We start from the raw sequence: 14188 nt of genomic DNA on the forward strand, positions 1-14188 counted from the left end.
GACAAAGACGATGGAGAATAAAGAACACAAAGTTGAAAACAACTAAATAAGATATTATTCCATTTAAAATTATATTAATTAATAATATAAAATAAGTTATTCATTGTAATTTTGTGATATGGCAATTATGTTTACATGAGGTGTCACTTCTTAAATGAAAATATCATATCTCCAAAAACGAAAGAAACTAAAAAGTATCTAGCATTGTGAAATAAAGTTACCAAATAAAAAAAAGTTTTACATTGAAAGACAAAAATGTTAAATGATTAAAAATATATTGAAGTAAAAAAATTTAGAATTATCTTAGATTTTCTCGTTTGAGTTTCGAGCAAAGTTTGTATAAAAAAATTGAATTTTCTTTTGGTTTAGAATGACTGCTTCACTTCAATAATTGGAAAGGACACACTTGCAAAATGATTGACCATTAATTATAATAAATTATCAGGTCAATTTTCTTCAGTGAACAACAAGTAAAGATTTTGGTCTTAAGGTGGAACGTTCTTATAGTCAATGAACTTATTTGAATCCGCACCTTGTTTACAAAAACGAATCTTCGTATAGTTTTCCTCAACATTACTACTATTATTATTACTATTATTTTAATATTGTTACTTTGTATATAATACCTTGTTTTAATTCCAATTCCAAAACACTGACTTATTCATTCTCATACATCTCAATTCATAATAACTTGTTTGCAGCAGCCTCTAGAGTTAAGAGACAATCATATTCTCGTTACTTTTGTTTACTTTCTCGTTAGAAGATTAAAAGTTAAGAGACAATCATTCATTCATTCAAAGCTCATTCGTACATTGTTCTGCCTATTATAAACATGTGTGAGTTTCAATTTCTATCATTCATTTAATTTTAGAGTAAGCCTGATTTGTTCTCTAAACTATCATATTCTCTTTAAATTAGTCCTTAAACTATTTTTAATCGATAGTTGTTGTCTTTAAACTGACGGATTAGTATGTACTTATTATTATATTTCTATTCTGCAAACTAAGTTAGCGAGAAAATGATAGTTTATGAATTTAATTGATTATTATTTTTTTTCTGTAAATTTTAACGCAACTGAAAAAAATTGATATTATTAAATTTGATATCAGAACGATGGTTTGATATGACCACTTTAGTTTATAGTTAAATAAAGTCGATTATTTATTTTTTTAATTTTTTAACATTATATTGATTTAAATTTTATTTAATATATAAATATACAAAGTTGAAAACAATACTGATTTAGATGTTTTAATTAATAAATTTTGCAGCGGTAAATATGCATTATACTATTATTCTATATAGCATTCCTACTCTTGGCATTCGAGAGACAGCAAGGATGGTTTTTGATGATGTTGAAGGAAGAATTGGCAAAGTTTTTAAGGATGTCGAAATAGAAAAGAATACATTGATTTCAAATCGAGATTGTGTACGTGTAAAAGTTGAAGCAATTGATCGAAAACTTGAAAAGATCAATGATGTTGTGTTTGAGTGGCTAGAAGAAGCTGAGATACTCATACAAGAAGTGGACAATCTCACTTTACAAGATAGAATGCAACAATGGAAGGAATTTAGGAAATTGTTGAAAAAACTAACGATATTCAATGCAAAATGCGAGTTTGATTCATTTTCAACTCCAATTCCAAGTTTAGAGCACTTTTCTTCTGGAAATATTATGTGTTTTGAGTCTAGAGAGAAAACATCGGATCAACTTTTAGAGGCACTACAAGATGATAAATGTTCTATCATTGGATTATATGGTAGGGAAGGTTATGGTAAAACAACAATGGTGAAAGCAATGGGTGAGAAAGTTAAGTATTTGAAGATTTTTCATAAGGTTTTATTTGCCACTGTATCCCAAAATCCAAATATCGGAACAATGCAAAAAGAAATCGCTGATTCGTTGGATATGAAGTTTGATAAAAATAGTGAAGCCGGAAGAGCAAGAAGAATATTATCCACAATAGAAAGCATGTATCGTCCTGTTCTAGTGATTTTCGATGATGTTCAGGTGAAATTTGATCCAGAGGATGTAGGCATTCCTTGTAAGAGTAATCGATGCAAGGTCCTTCTTACCGCACGTTGCCAACAAGATTGTGACTTGATGCAGTGCCAAAAGAATATTCAGCTTGGTCCCTTATCTAAAGAGGAAGCTTGGACTTTGTTCGGAAAACATTCAAGCATTCACGATGAGGAGTGCTCATCCTCATTCGACTTATTGAATATTGCACGTGAAGTTGCTTTTGAATGTGAAGGGGTACCTAAATTAATTAAAGACGCGGGGTCATCTTTACGTAATAAACCAATTGAAGAATGGGAAGTTTCTTTAGATAGTCTCAAACATTCAATGGCCAAATGGCAGATTTTCCTCAGCTTTAGAGGTGAAGATACACGTTATTCTTTTACAGGTTCTCTTTATCATACTTTATGTCAAGGAGGATTCAAGACCTTCATGGACGATGGAGGGCTTAACACGGGAGATCAAATTTCACCCTCTCTTCTAAATGCCATTGAATCATCTAGGCTTTCGATTATTGTTTTATCTGAAAGTTATGCAAGTTCCACATGGTGTCTTGATGAACTTGTCAAGATTCTAGAATGCAGGAAATTGAAGAATCAGTTGGTTTGGCCTATCTTTTACAAAGTAGAACCATCCGATATCAGATACATGAGAAAATGTTATGGCAAAGACATGGCTCAACATGAAAATATATTTGGAGTTAATTCTGAAAGAGTACAAAAATGGAAGTCAGCTTTGTTTGATGTGAGTAATTTGTCTGGAAAGACTTATACAACCGGGTATGTAATATACTTATAAATACTTCTATATTCATTATTCCATAATAACCAATATTTGCTCTACTAGTTCTAAGCTTTAAGGTATATGATTTGTTAAAAAAAGAAATATGCACTTTTCTATAGAATATCAGTTTAATTTCATTACAATTTGTGTATTATGTGATAACTTGTTCTTCTAAAAATTTTATAGTCAAATTGAACTTTATGCTTGCTAATATGGAAGATCTTGTACATACTTTTGCAGGTACGAATATGCATTTATTCAAAAGATTGTTGAAGATGCCAATGAAATTAAAAGTCTTTTACAAATACAAACAATATAGATACGGACAAGAAAGAAGATGTGAATATGTTAAACTTCGATTTGCATGGCTAGAGTATTTGGAAGATCTTAATTGTCAATATTTCTCTCTTATGAGTGGAGAGTGTGTCATATTGAATTTCCATATTTTTTTATATACGAAAAGTTGTAGAAATATAACAGCAGTAGTGATAAAATTCTTTGTATGTATAAGATAGCAACAATAACTACCCATATATAATTTGTTGTATTAGTTTGGATAGAAAGTAAGATAGAGTTGATAAATTCATGTTAACTTTGTTAATATTGATTATGCGTAGAGAAAATATTAATGTCATACAATATTCGTTTAAGAAAATGGTTACCTCTAATTAGTTTTGTTAAAGAATATTGTTAATCTTATTGTATCCATTTTCTCCAAGCCATTAAACACAAAGTGTGACATATTTACAAGAGAGAAAACGGAAAAAGATTGTTATTATTATGCTTGACAAGATTTGATTCTTACTCCTACATATCTCCCGGTGCGATGAAGAATTCAAAGCTATGTAGAAAATGTTTGTGTGTTAGTTGATTTTAAAGAAAAATAATTTGATCGCGTAAAAGCGAAAAAATGTTGTTTTTTAGAGAGGAAGACAAATGTTATAAAGAACAAGTGGGACAACTTGTGTCCGAACACTTGACGATAAAAAAGATGCATATCCAATTAATCATTTTTTAATCCAACTTTGTTTATAAAAGAAAAGATTTAAAATGAATAGAATTATGATTTTTTTGAAGGAAGACAATCATAAGAACAAGAAAGTTGTACCATTTGTACCCGGACACTTGAAGATAAAAGAATTATACATTTAATTAATTCTTTTTCAATCCAATAAAAGAAAGAACTCAAAACGATCAAGTTGTTGATTTTTACAAAGAAAGACAAGGGTTAGAACAAGTAAGCAATATGACTAGTGTCCAAATATTTGAGTATAAAAGTGACGTACATCAAATTAATCCTTTTTCAATCCAATTTTGCTTATAAAAGAAAAATATTTAAAACAAATCAAGTTGAAATCTTGTAAATGAAGACAAGCATAAGAACAAGTTATATGACTTGTGTCTGAACACAGTGGCGGAGCCAGAAATTTTAGGAAGCCCAGGCAAAAAATTTATACCTTATTTTTACTAATTTTACACTCTATTTCTACTAATTTTACCCTTAATTTTGTCTTAAAATTTTGCCTTAATTTTGTCCAAAAATTTTACACCATGTTTTTACTAATTTGCCCTTAATTTTATCTGAAAATTACTAATTTTGCCCTTAGTTTTGTCTCAAAAATCAACTATTAGGTGGAGAGTATACAACGAAAGGAGGGGTTGAGCCCGGGCGCATGCCCGGGCTCGCTGAGCTATAGCTCCGCCCCTGTCTGAACACTTGAGAATAAAACAGATGTACAATTAATTCATCCCTTTTCAATCCAATATAAGAATGAACTCAAAAAGATCAAGTTGTAGTTTTTTTAGAAAGGAAGACAAACATTATAACGAGAAAGTCATATGAGTTGTGTCCGAACACTTGAGAATTAAAAAAGTGTATATCTAGTTAATCCATTTTTAATCCGGTTTATTTATTAAAAAAAAGTTTTAAAAGGAACAAGTTGTGCAACTTGTGTTTTAGCACAAGATCATACAGATGCTCACTTGATTAAATTTTTTTAAAATTATTATTTTTTGGAAGTTTTGATCAAGGTTGGATCGGGATCGAACCGGTACCAATTACTGATGGTGTTCCTTTCAAAGAGCTCTCATGGAATGATAAAAACGGTCTGAGCTTCCCTTTTCTTTTTCAAGATATCAAAAGTGTTATTTGGAATGATTTAGGGATTATTTTGGGAAATTCAGGTGCCGATGCCAACTGGTTTGGAAGCTGCATTAGGTGCAAATTAGGGAGTGAAAATAACGTTGACTTTTGGAGGGATTTCTCTATAGTAATTGCATCAAAAATCAAAATTTGGGTTCTATCTATAAGCATCTACTATCAAGCCTTCGACGCAAGAAACCTATGGTTAAAATGGAGTGAAGAGGAGAGAAGAATAAATAGTTACACATTAATCAAAGATGATCCTTAGAAACTGGATGCTCGAAATGATTGTGACTCAAGAGATACAAGATTGTCTCAATATGTTACTCAAACTAGTGTTAACAACAACCTAACTACAAAGAAAAATATAAAACAAACTACAACCTCTGCGAAGTGCAAAGCCGGTAGTGCGAAACCTATATTTTTTAGCTCAGATTTTTTTTCCACGATCCGATCGGTCAAAAAAAGTTCATTCCTAATACTCGTCACCCTTAAGAAATTTAACACTGCTGCGTACCCAGGGCGGGTATCGAACCCAGACCCTCTGGTTAAGAGGGAAGAGATCCTTGCCATCTCACCCAAGTGCTCCTAGGTTCTTCGGTCCTTCTTTTTATAAGAGACATTTCACATTTCTAAATTTATTAAATAATTAATATATTAGTCATTATTATTATGTTATAGACAAAATATATTAATTAGTTAATAAGTCTATAAAAAGGACTGGACAGTAAAAATTTTCTTATAAGAGCTAGTGATATAATAAGATAATAGGGAGTAATATAGAGTAAAATCACATTTATGACTCCTTTTTCAATAATGAATATTTTGGTTTTATTTGAATATTTGCCAGTCTGTTAATAAATCAACTAACTTGATATTTCCTAGAAAATACAATTCCCATGGGGTAACCCAAAACGTGTTGGAAAAATGTTGACCATAAACTTCATATAATACTTGCTCTCATATATCTCACTTCACAATAACCTCTGAAACCCTTTGCTGTTGCCTTTCTGGTTTGAAGCTACTGCAAAATGGGTGAGTTCCACTTTCTTCCTTTCATTTAAATTCATGATGATAATTGTATTTTAAATTTTGTTTAACTTAATATACCATGTTGAAAACTATTTGCTGATTTAGATGTTTCTGTTGTTAACATTTCTCAGCAGGAAATGTTAACGGTGCACTTCTTCGATGTTGCGTTTTTTTTGGTTCTAAGGCAGTACAGATGGTGTACCGGGAAGTTAATGAAAACAAATATGTATCGAATTGGATTGGTGAAGTCTTTAAGGATGTAGAAACAGAAAAGAATAGGTTGGTTTCAAATCGAGATCTTGTGCGAGTAAAAGTTGAAGCTACTGATCATAAAACTGATATGGTCAGTGATGATGTTTTTCAGTGGCTAAAGGAAACAGACATACTCATACAAGAGGTGGAGAATCTCACATTACAAGAAAGAAGACGAAAATGGAATGAGTTTAGAAAATTGCTGAAAAAACTAACAACACTCAATATGAAATGTGATTTTCAACCGTTTTCGATTCCAATTCCAAGTTTAGAGCACTTCTCTTCAGGAAATATTGTTTGTTTTAAGTCTAGAGAAAAGGCTTCTGATCAACTTTTAATGGCGTTGCAAGACGATGGTTGTTCGATGATTGGAATATACGGTAGGCAGGGATCCGGTAAAACAACATTGGTGAAAGCAATGGGCGAGAAAGTTAAGTTTTTAAAGATTTTTGATGAAGTTTTATTTGCTACTGTGTCCCAAAATGCAAATATCAGAACGATGCAAGAGGAAATTGCTGATTCGTTGGATATAAGTTTTGATAAAAACAGTGAAGCCGGAAGAGCAAGAAGAATATTCTCCATAATAGAAAGAATGAATCGTCCAATTTTAGTTATTTTTGATGATGTTCAAGTGAAATTTGATCCAGAGGATGTAGGTATTCCTTGTAAGAGTAATCGATGCAAGATCCTTTTTACTACACGGGGTCGGGAAGATTGTGATTTGATGTACTCTCAAAGGAATATTCAACTTGATTCCTTATCTAAAGAGGAAGCTTGGACTTTGTTTGAAAAACATTCGGGCATTCTTGACGAGGAGTGCTCCACCTCATTCGACTTATTGAATGACGTCGCACGTGAAGTTGCTTTTGAATGTGAAGGGGTGCCTAAATTGATTAAAGATGTGGCATCTTCCTTGAGAAGTAAACCAATTGATGAATGGAAAGCATCGCTAGATAGTCTCAAACATTCAATGGCCAAATGACAAATTTTTCTTAGTTTTAGAGGAGAAGATACGCGCTATGCTTTTACAGGTTCTCTTTATCAAGCTTTACGTCAAGGGGGATTCAAGACCTTTATGGATGATGGAGGATTGCAAACTGGAGACCAAACTTCACCATCTCTTCTAAATGCCATTGAAGCATCGAGGCTTTCGATTATTGTCTTATCTGAAAACTATGCAAATTCCACATGGTGTCTTGATGAACTTGTCAAGATTCTCGAGTGCAAGAAATTGAAGAATCAATTGGTTTGGCCAATATTTTACAAAGTGGATCCATCTGATATCAGACATATAAGAAAATGTTTTGGAAAAGACATGGCTCGACATGAAAATATATTTGGAATTGATTCTGAGAGAGTGCAAAAATGGAAGTCAGCTTTATTTGAAGTGAGCAATTTGTCTGGAATAGCTTATACAACCGGGTACGAATATGAATTTATTCAAACGATTGTAGAAAAGGCCAATGACATTAGAAGTCGTTTGCAAATACGAAACATATAAATATGGACATGAAGAATATGATAATCATGTTAAAAGCAGTTTTACATGGCAATGGTTTCTTATACTCAAAAAGATGTGGAAAAAAAAACTGTTTTTGTAATAGTGTTAGTTTAGGTAGGAATTAAAATAAAGGTAACAAATTCATGTTAACTACTCTTAATGTACGGTATATGAATTCATGTTAACATAGTTGGTGTTGAAGAATTGATCCAAGTTCATATGATATTCATTTAATTTTTTTCTGTTGTCATATACCCTTTCCCTTTTTTTCTTGCAAATTAATATATTAATCTGCTTCGCTATTAAAAATAAATAAATCTTAGGAGATGAGTATTTCCCTTGAATTTCTTCATTTTGAATTTCAAGCTAAGTTTGTACTTCGTATAAAAAGACTTGAATAGACTTAAATTTTGTTTTGGTTTAGAAAGGCTGCATTACATCAATAATTGGAAAAAAGGAAGGAACAGGAAGCTTCCTATAAAATATTATTAAGATAACCAAAATAGTATAGGATAATAAAAACGTATTGTGCGGAAGGACACACTTGCAAAATGATTGACCATAAATTATCAGGTCAATTTTGGCCTTAAGGTGAAAGGTTGTTAGAGTCAATGAATTTTTGAGTCCGCCCCTTGATTACAAAACGAATATTCGTACCAAAAATCACTTCATCTTCATCAACATTACTATTTATAGAACAATGTATCATTGATGCATAGTACTATCCAAAAATAAAATAACAATAAAGCAAATGTTTTTAACAAAGAATGACAAACATTGTTCATAGAGAAAATAACTAATGTTCTTACAAAATAACCTTAGAACTGCCTTTGTTCTTCTAATCTTGACATTTAAGCAAAATTAGAAGACAATATATTAACAAAAAAAGTTAAATGCATATCATATGAACTTGGATCAATTCTTCAACATCAACTATGTTAACATGTATTCATCTACTCTACATTAAGAGTAGTTACCATGAATTTGTTACCTTTATCTTAGTTCCTACCTAAACTAACACTACTAGAAAAATAGCTTTTTTTCAGCTACTATATTTCCACATCTTTTTTAGTATAAGAAACCATATTTATATATTTATATGTTTCGTATTTGCAAACTACTTCTAATGTGATTGGCATCTTCTACGATCTTTTGAATAAATTCATATTCGTATCCGGTTGTATAAGCTTTTCCAGATATATTACACACTTCAATCAAAGTTGACTTCCATTTTTGGACTCTCTCGGAATTAATTCCAAATATCTTTTCATGTCGAGCCATGTCTTTTCCAAAACATTTTCTCATATGTCTGATATCAGATGGCTCCACTTTGTAAAATATTGGCCAAACCAATTGATTCTTCAATTTCTTACACTCGAGAATCTTAACAAGTTCATCTAGACACCATGTGGAATTTGCATAGTTTTCAGATAAGACAATAATCGAAAGTCTGGATGCTTCAATGGCATTTAGAAGAGATGGTGAAATTTGGTCTCCAGTTTGCAATCCTCCATCATCCATAAAGGTCTTGAATCCCCCTTGACGTAAAGCTTGATAAAGAGAACCTGTAAAAGCATAGCGCGTATCTTCTCCTCTAAAACTAAGAAAAATTTGCCATTTGGCCATTGAATGTTTGAGACTATCTAGCGATGCTTTCCATTCATCAATTGGTTTACTTCTCAAGGAAGATGCCACATCTTTAATCAATTTAGGCACCCCTTCACATTTAAAAGCAACTTCACGTGCGACGTCATTCAATAAGTCGAATGAGGAGGAGCACTCCTCGTCACGAATGCCCGAGTGTTTTTCAAACAAAGTCCAAGCTTCCTCTTTAGATAAGGAATCAGGTTGAATATTCCTTTGAGAGTACATCAAATCACAATCTTCCCGGCCCCGTGTAGTAAAAAGGATCTTGCATCGATTACTCTTACAAGGAATACCTACATCCTCTGGATCAAATTTCACTTGAACATCATCAAAAATAACTAAAATTGGACGATTCATTCTTTCTATTATGGAGAATATTCTTCTTGCTCTTCCGGCTTCACTGTTTTTATCAAAACTTATATCCAACGAATCAGCAATTTCCTCTTGCATCGTTCTGATATTTGCATTTTGGGACACAGTAGCAAATAAAACTTCATCAAAAATCTTTAAAAACTTAACTTTCTCGCCCATTGCTTTCACCAATGTTGTTTTACCGGATCCCTGCCTACCGTATATTCCAATCATCGAACAACCATCGTCTTGCAACGCCATTAAAAATTGATCAGAAGCCTTTTCTCTAGACTTAAAACAAACAATATTTCCTGAAGAGAAGTGCTCTAAACTTGGAATTGGAATCGAAAACGGTTGAAAATCACATTTCATATTGAGTGTTGTTAGTTTTTTCAGCAATTTTCTAAACTCATTCCATTTTCGTCTTCTTTCTTGTAATGTGAGATTCTCCACCTCTTGTATGAGTATGTCTGTTTCCTTTAGCCACTGAAAAACATCATCACTGACCATATCAGTTTTATGATCAGTAGCTTCAACTTTTACTCGCACAAGATCTCGATTTGAAACCAACCTATTCTTTTCATTTTCAACATCCTTAAAGATTTCACGAATCCTAGTCGATACATATTTCTTTCCATTAACTTCCTCGTACGCAATCTGTGCCACCTTAACACAAACCAAAGTGCCACATTGTAGAAGACTATAGGTAATAGTTCCTGCTGCAAAATGTTATTAAAAGAAACATCTAAATCAGCAAATAGTTGTCAACATTGTATATTGTGAGATATTGGATCGAACTCTAGTATGGCCGAAGGGTAGCTTCTTGGTTCGACAGGATTAAGCATGAAGTCGAAGGTTGTTCACATGCTTGTGTCGAAGATGCTAGGGTTGTTAGCATGTTAAATTAGGTTTTAGTGTTTAAACCCTAATTTATTAAGTTAGCTTGTTTATTAAGTTGGCTTGTGTAATGGGCCTTGTGGAAAAAGCCCATTAGTTAGTATGTTAGGTTTTATTATAAATAGCATACTAGTCTCTCATCATTGCTAAGCTGCAAATCCTAATTTAGGGTGAGAGAGGTTATTTGTTATTCTTGTAAACTTGTAATCTTGTTTTAAGAGAAAGTAAAAGAATAGCAGTTATAACCAATTCTTGTGTTCTTCTTCTCTTCCCTTATTTTATACTTTGTTCGTGGCATTGAATTCACAACAAATTGGTGCGGTGAGCATGGAGAAGATGCCTTCAACAGAGTATGAGATTGAAAAGTTCACCGGAGTGAATGATTTCGGTCTGTGGCGCTTGAAGATGAAACCCCTACTGGTTCAACAGGGTTGTTTGGAAGCATTGAAGGGAGAGGCAGCCATGAATGCAGAATTGACGGCAGCGGAGAAGACGAATATGATCTAGAAAGCACACATCACAATTTTGTTGAGCCTTGGTGATAAGGTTCTCCGGCAGGTATCAAAGGAGACGACGACATCAGGGTTATGGGTGAAACTTGAAAGTTTGTATATGACCAAATCGCTGGTAAATCGACTCTACCTGAAGCAAGCTTTGTATTCATTCAAGATGATTGAAGACAAAGTATTGGCTGAGCAGTTGGATATGTTCAACAAGCTGATTCTTGATCTTGAAAATATTGATGTGAAGATCGATGATGAAGATCAAGCGTTGTTACTATTGTGTTCTTTGCCTCGATCACATGCTCACTTCAAAGAAACTCTCTTGTATGGAAGGGAGTCCCTGACGTTTGAAGAAGTTCAATCAACCTTGTACTCTAAGGACTTGAATGAACGAAAGGAGCATAAACCTTCGACTGTTGGCGAAGGTTTGGCCGTTAAAGGAAAACTCTTACGAAAGGATGGTAAGTTTGACAAGAAGAAAGGAAAAAGCCAGTCGAAGTCTTACAGTGGCGAAGCATCTGGCATTCGATGCTACCATTGTAAGAAGGAGGGTCACACAAGAAAGGTGTGCCCTGAACGCCTGAAATATCATGGAGGTAAGGATAATGGCAACGCTGCCATTGTTCAAGATGATTTCGAATCATCTGATGTTCTTGTGGTTTCAAGCAGTGACTCTAAGAAGGAGTGGATTATGGATTCAGGTTGCACTTGGCACATGACTCCAAACAAAGACTTGTTCGAGGAATTATGTGATCAAGATGGTGGATCAGTATTGCTGGGAAACAACAAGGCTTGCAAGATTGCAGGTGTTGGATCTGTGAGATTCAAGCTCCATGATGAGTCAATAAGGTTGTTGACTGAAGTCAGGTATGTTCCTGATTTGAAGAGAAATCTGCTTTCTCTTGGTGAATTCGACAAGAAAGGATATGTTTTCCAAGGAGAGAAAAGTATCCTAAGAGTCATGAAGGGTTCGAAGGAAGTCTTGAGAGGCGTGAAGAAACAAGGCTTGTATACCCTTGAGGCTGAAGTTGTAAGTGGTTCGACAAATGTTGCATTGATCAGTGGTTTTTACACGTTTATTTACCGTTGATTTTAATCGTCTTTGCTTTATATTGTCAAGTGTTTTACTTCATTCGTCTACATTTTATGATTTGGTTGTGTATTTTACTGTTTGCAGGCTCAAAGGAATGAATCGAGACAAATCAATACGAAAAAGTACAAAAATGGGAGTTTCGAAGGAAGTGAAAAATCATGCTACATGAGGCCTGACACAACCACCTGTGTCACCTGAAACTGACCGTGTTAGGATGAAGCGTGGCCAAGAAAATGCAACAGAGATGAAAGTCAGGGGGTTGATACGGCCCGTGTTAGCAAGTGTGAGATCTAGAAATTTTCAGCATGTTTCTCATTGTGACAGGCGTGTAGTATTTTGATCATAACTAGAGCTTCGTAACTCCGATTGACGCGGTTCCGGTGGCAAAATTTCGCTAACGAAAAGGGCTACAACTTTGATGAAGAACTCAAAGCCAAATTCTGAAGTTATGGTCTGACACGGGCCGTGTTACATAACACGGGCACCCGTGTCACGAGGCCTGGGAGAAAAAAATCAAGTTTTAAGATGACAGAAGTCTGACACGAGTGCCCGTGTTGTCTGACACGAGTGCCCGTGTTGTCTGACACGGCCCGTGTCAGCATGTGACGCTGATTTTATGATTTTTCCATATTTTTTCCATGGGTTAAGCTATGGGGGCATTTTGGGTACTTCCAACCAACCTAAGTGAGTCTGCACTATTTAGGAGAGTTGTGAAGATGAATTATAGGACTTTTTGGCAAGGAGAAGACACGATTGAAGATTGGAGAAAACAAGGGTTTGGGAGAGAAGAAGGTTTTCATGAACGGAAGCGATTGAAGATCAACTTTCATCTCAATTCTTGTAATGTCTCTATTTTATATTTTGTTTTCTTTGAACAATATGAGTAACTAAATCCTAATGCTAGGGGGTGTCCCTGATTTGATTCTGTAATGATTTTGAATTCCTGAGTTCATCAATAGATTTGTTTTCTTATTTAATTTAATTGTACAAGGTTTTTATGCTTTCTTTGTCGGACCAACAAGATTGTTTTACGGTTAACAACCAGCTAGACAACGGTTGTTAAGGTTTTTGTACGATTAGACTATAGTAGATATCACCTAGGACTAGGGATACCCTATAGTTACCGGTTAACTCTTGATAACATAAAGGCTTGATTTCATCATAATCTCTAAGGACTTAGGAGTTAGGATGAATGTTCAAAGGTTTTCCCACTAAGGACTTAGGGGAAAATAATCTAAAGGGCGGTAATTAAAGGTTATGAACTTGTTGAAGAGATCTAAATCCAAGGTTATTACAGGAACAATCACACACTATACCCCTAGCATAATACTCATATTTGTCAAAAAGCCAATTTACTTTTCTGCTTATTTTAATTATTGTTTAGTGACAATTTGCAAACAAAACCCCAATATTAGTTTTTGTTTAATTGATCTATAATTTGAAATTGATATTACTACGCAGTCCTTGAGATCGACATTCGGGGAATTTCCCTATTATTACTACAGAGGCAAAATAGTACACTTGCTATTTTACCGATCATGCATCCACGTAACCTTTGTCGAAAACAGAAATCTGGCACATGAGATTGGGCCATGTCAGTGAAAGGGGTCTGGTCGAATTAGGGAAACAAAATCTGCTTGGTGGAGACAAAGTCGAAAAGCTGAAGTTTTGTGAACCCTGTGTACTTGGAAAATCTTGCAGAGTGAAGTTCAACAAAGGCAAACAAAGAACACATGGATCCCTTGATTACATCCATGCTGATCTTTGGGGGCCTGCAAGGTGTCCATCACATTCAGGAGCAAGGTATTTTCTATCCATAGTAGATGATTATTCCAGAAAATTATGGGTATTCATCCAGAAGACTAAGGATGAAACTTTTGAGAATTTCAAAAGTTGGAAGACTCTGGTTGAAAATCAAACTGGCAGAAAGGTCAAGAGGTTGAGAACCGACAATGGCCTTGAATTT

The 14188-nt window shown here is 34.0% G+C and overlaps 3 pseudogenes; 2 read left to right on the forward strand and 1 right to left on the reverse strand.

The window, feature by feature from the left end:
* LOC131633605 (uncharacterized) overlaps positions 1-10305 on the reverse strand; it is a 31986-nt pseudogene extending 21681 nt beyond the window's left edge.
* On the forward strand, positions 666-3497 carry LOC131633615 (probable disease resistance protein At1g61310; annotated as a pseudogene).
* LOC131633613 (probable disease resistance protein At1g52660) lies at positions 5876-8898 on the forward strand (annotated as a pseudogene).
* Positions 10306-14188: the final 3883 nt, after the last annotated feature.

Source organism: Vicia villosa, unplaced genomic scaffold (genome assembly GCF_029867415.1).
Source record: "Vicia villosa cultivar HV-30 ecotype Madison, WI unplaced genomic scaffold, Vvil1.0 ctg.001147F_1_1_1, whole genome shotgun sequence".
NCBI classification, from domain to species: domain Eukaryota; kingdom Viridiplantae; phylum Streptophyta; class Magnoliopsida; order Fabales; family Fabaceae; genus Vicia; species Vicia villosa.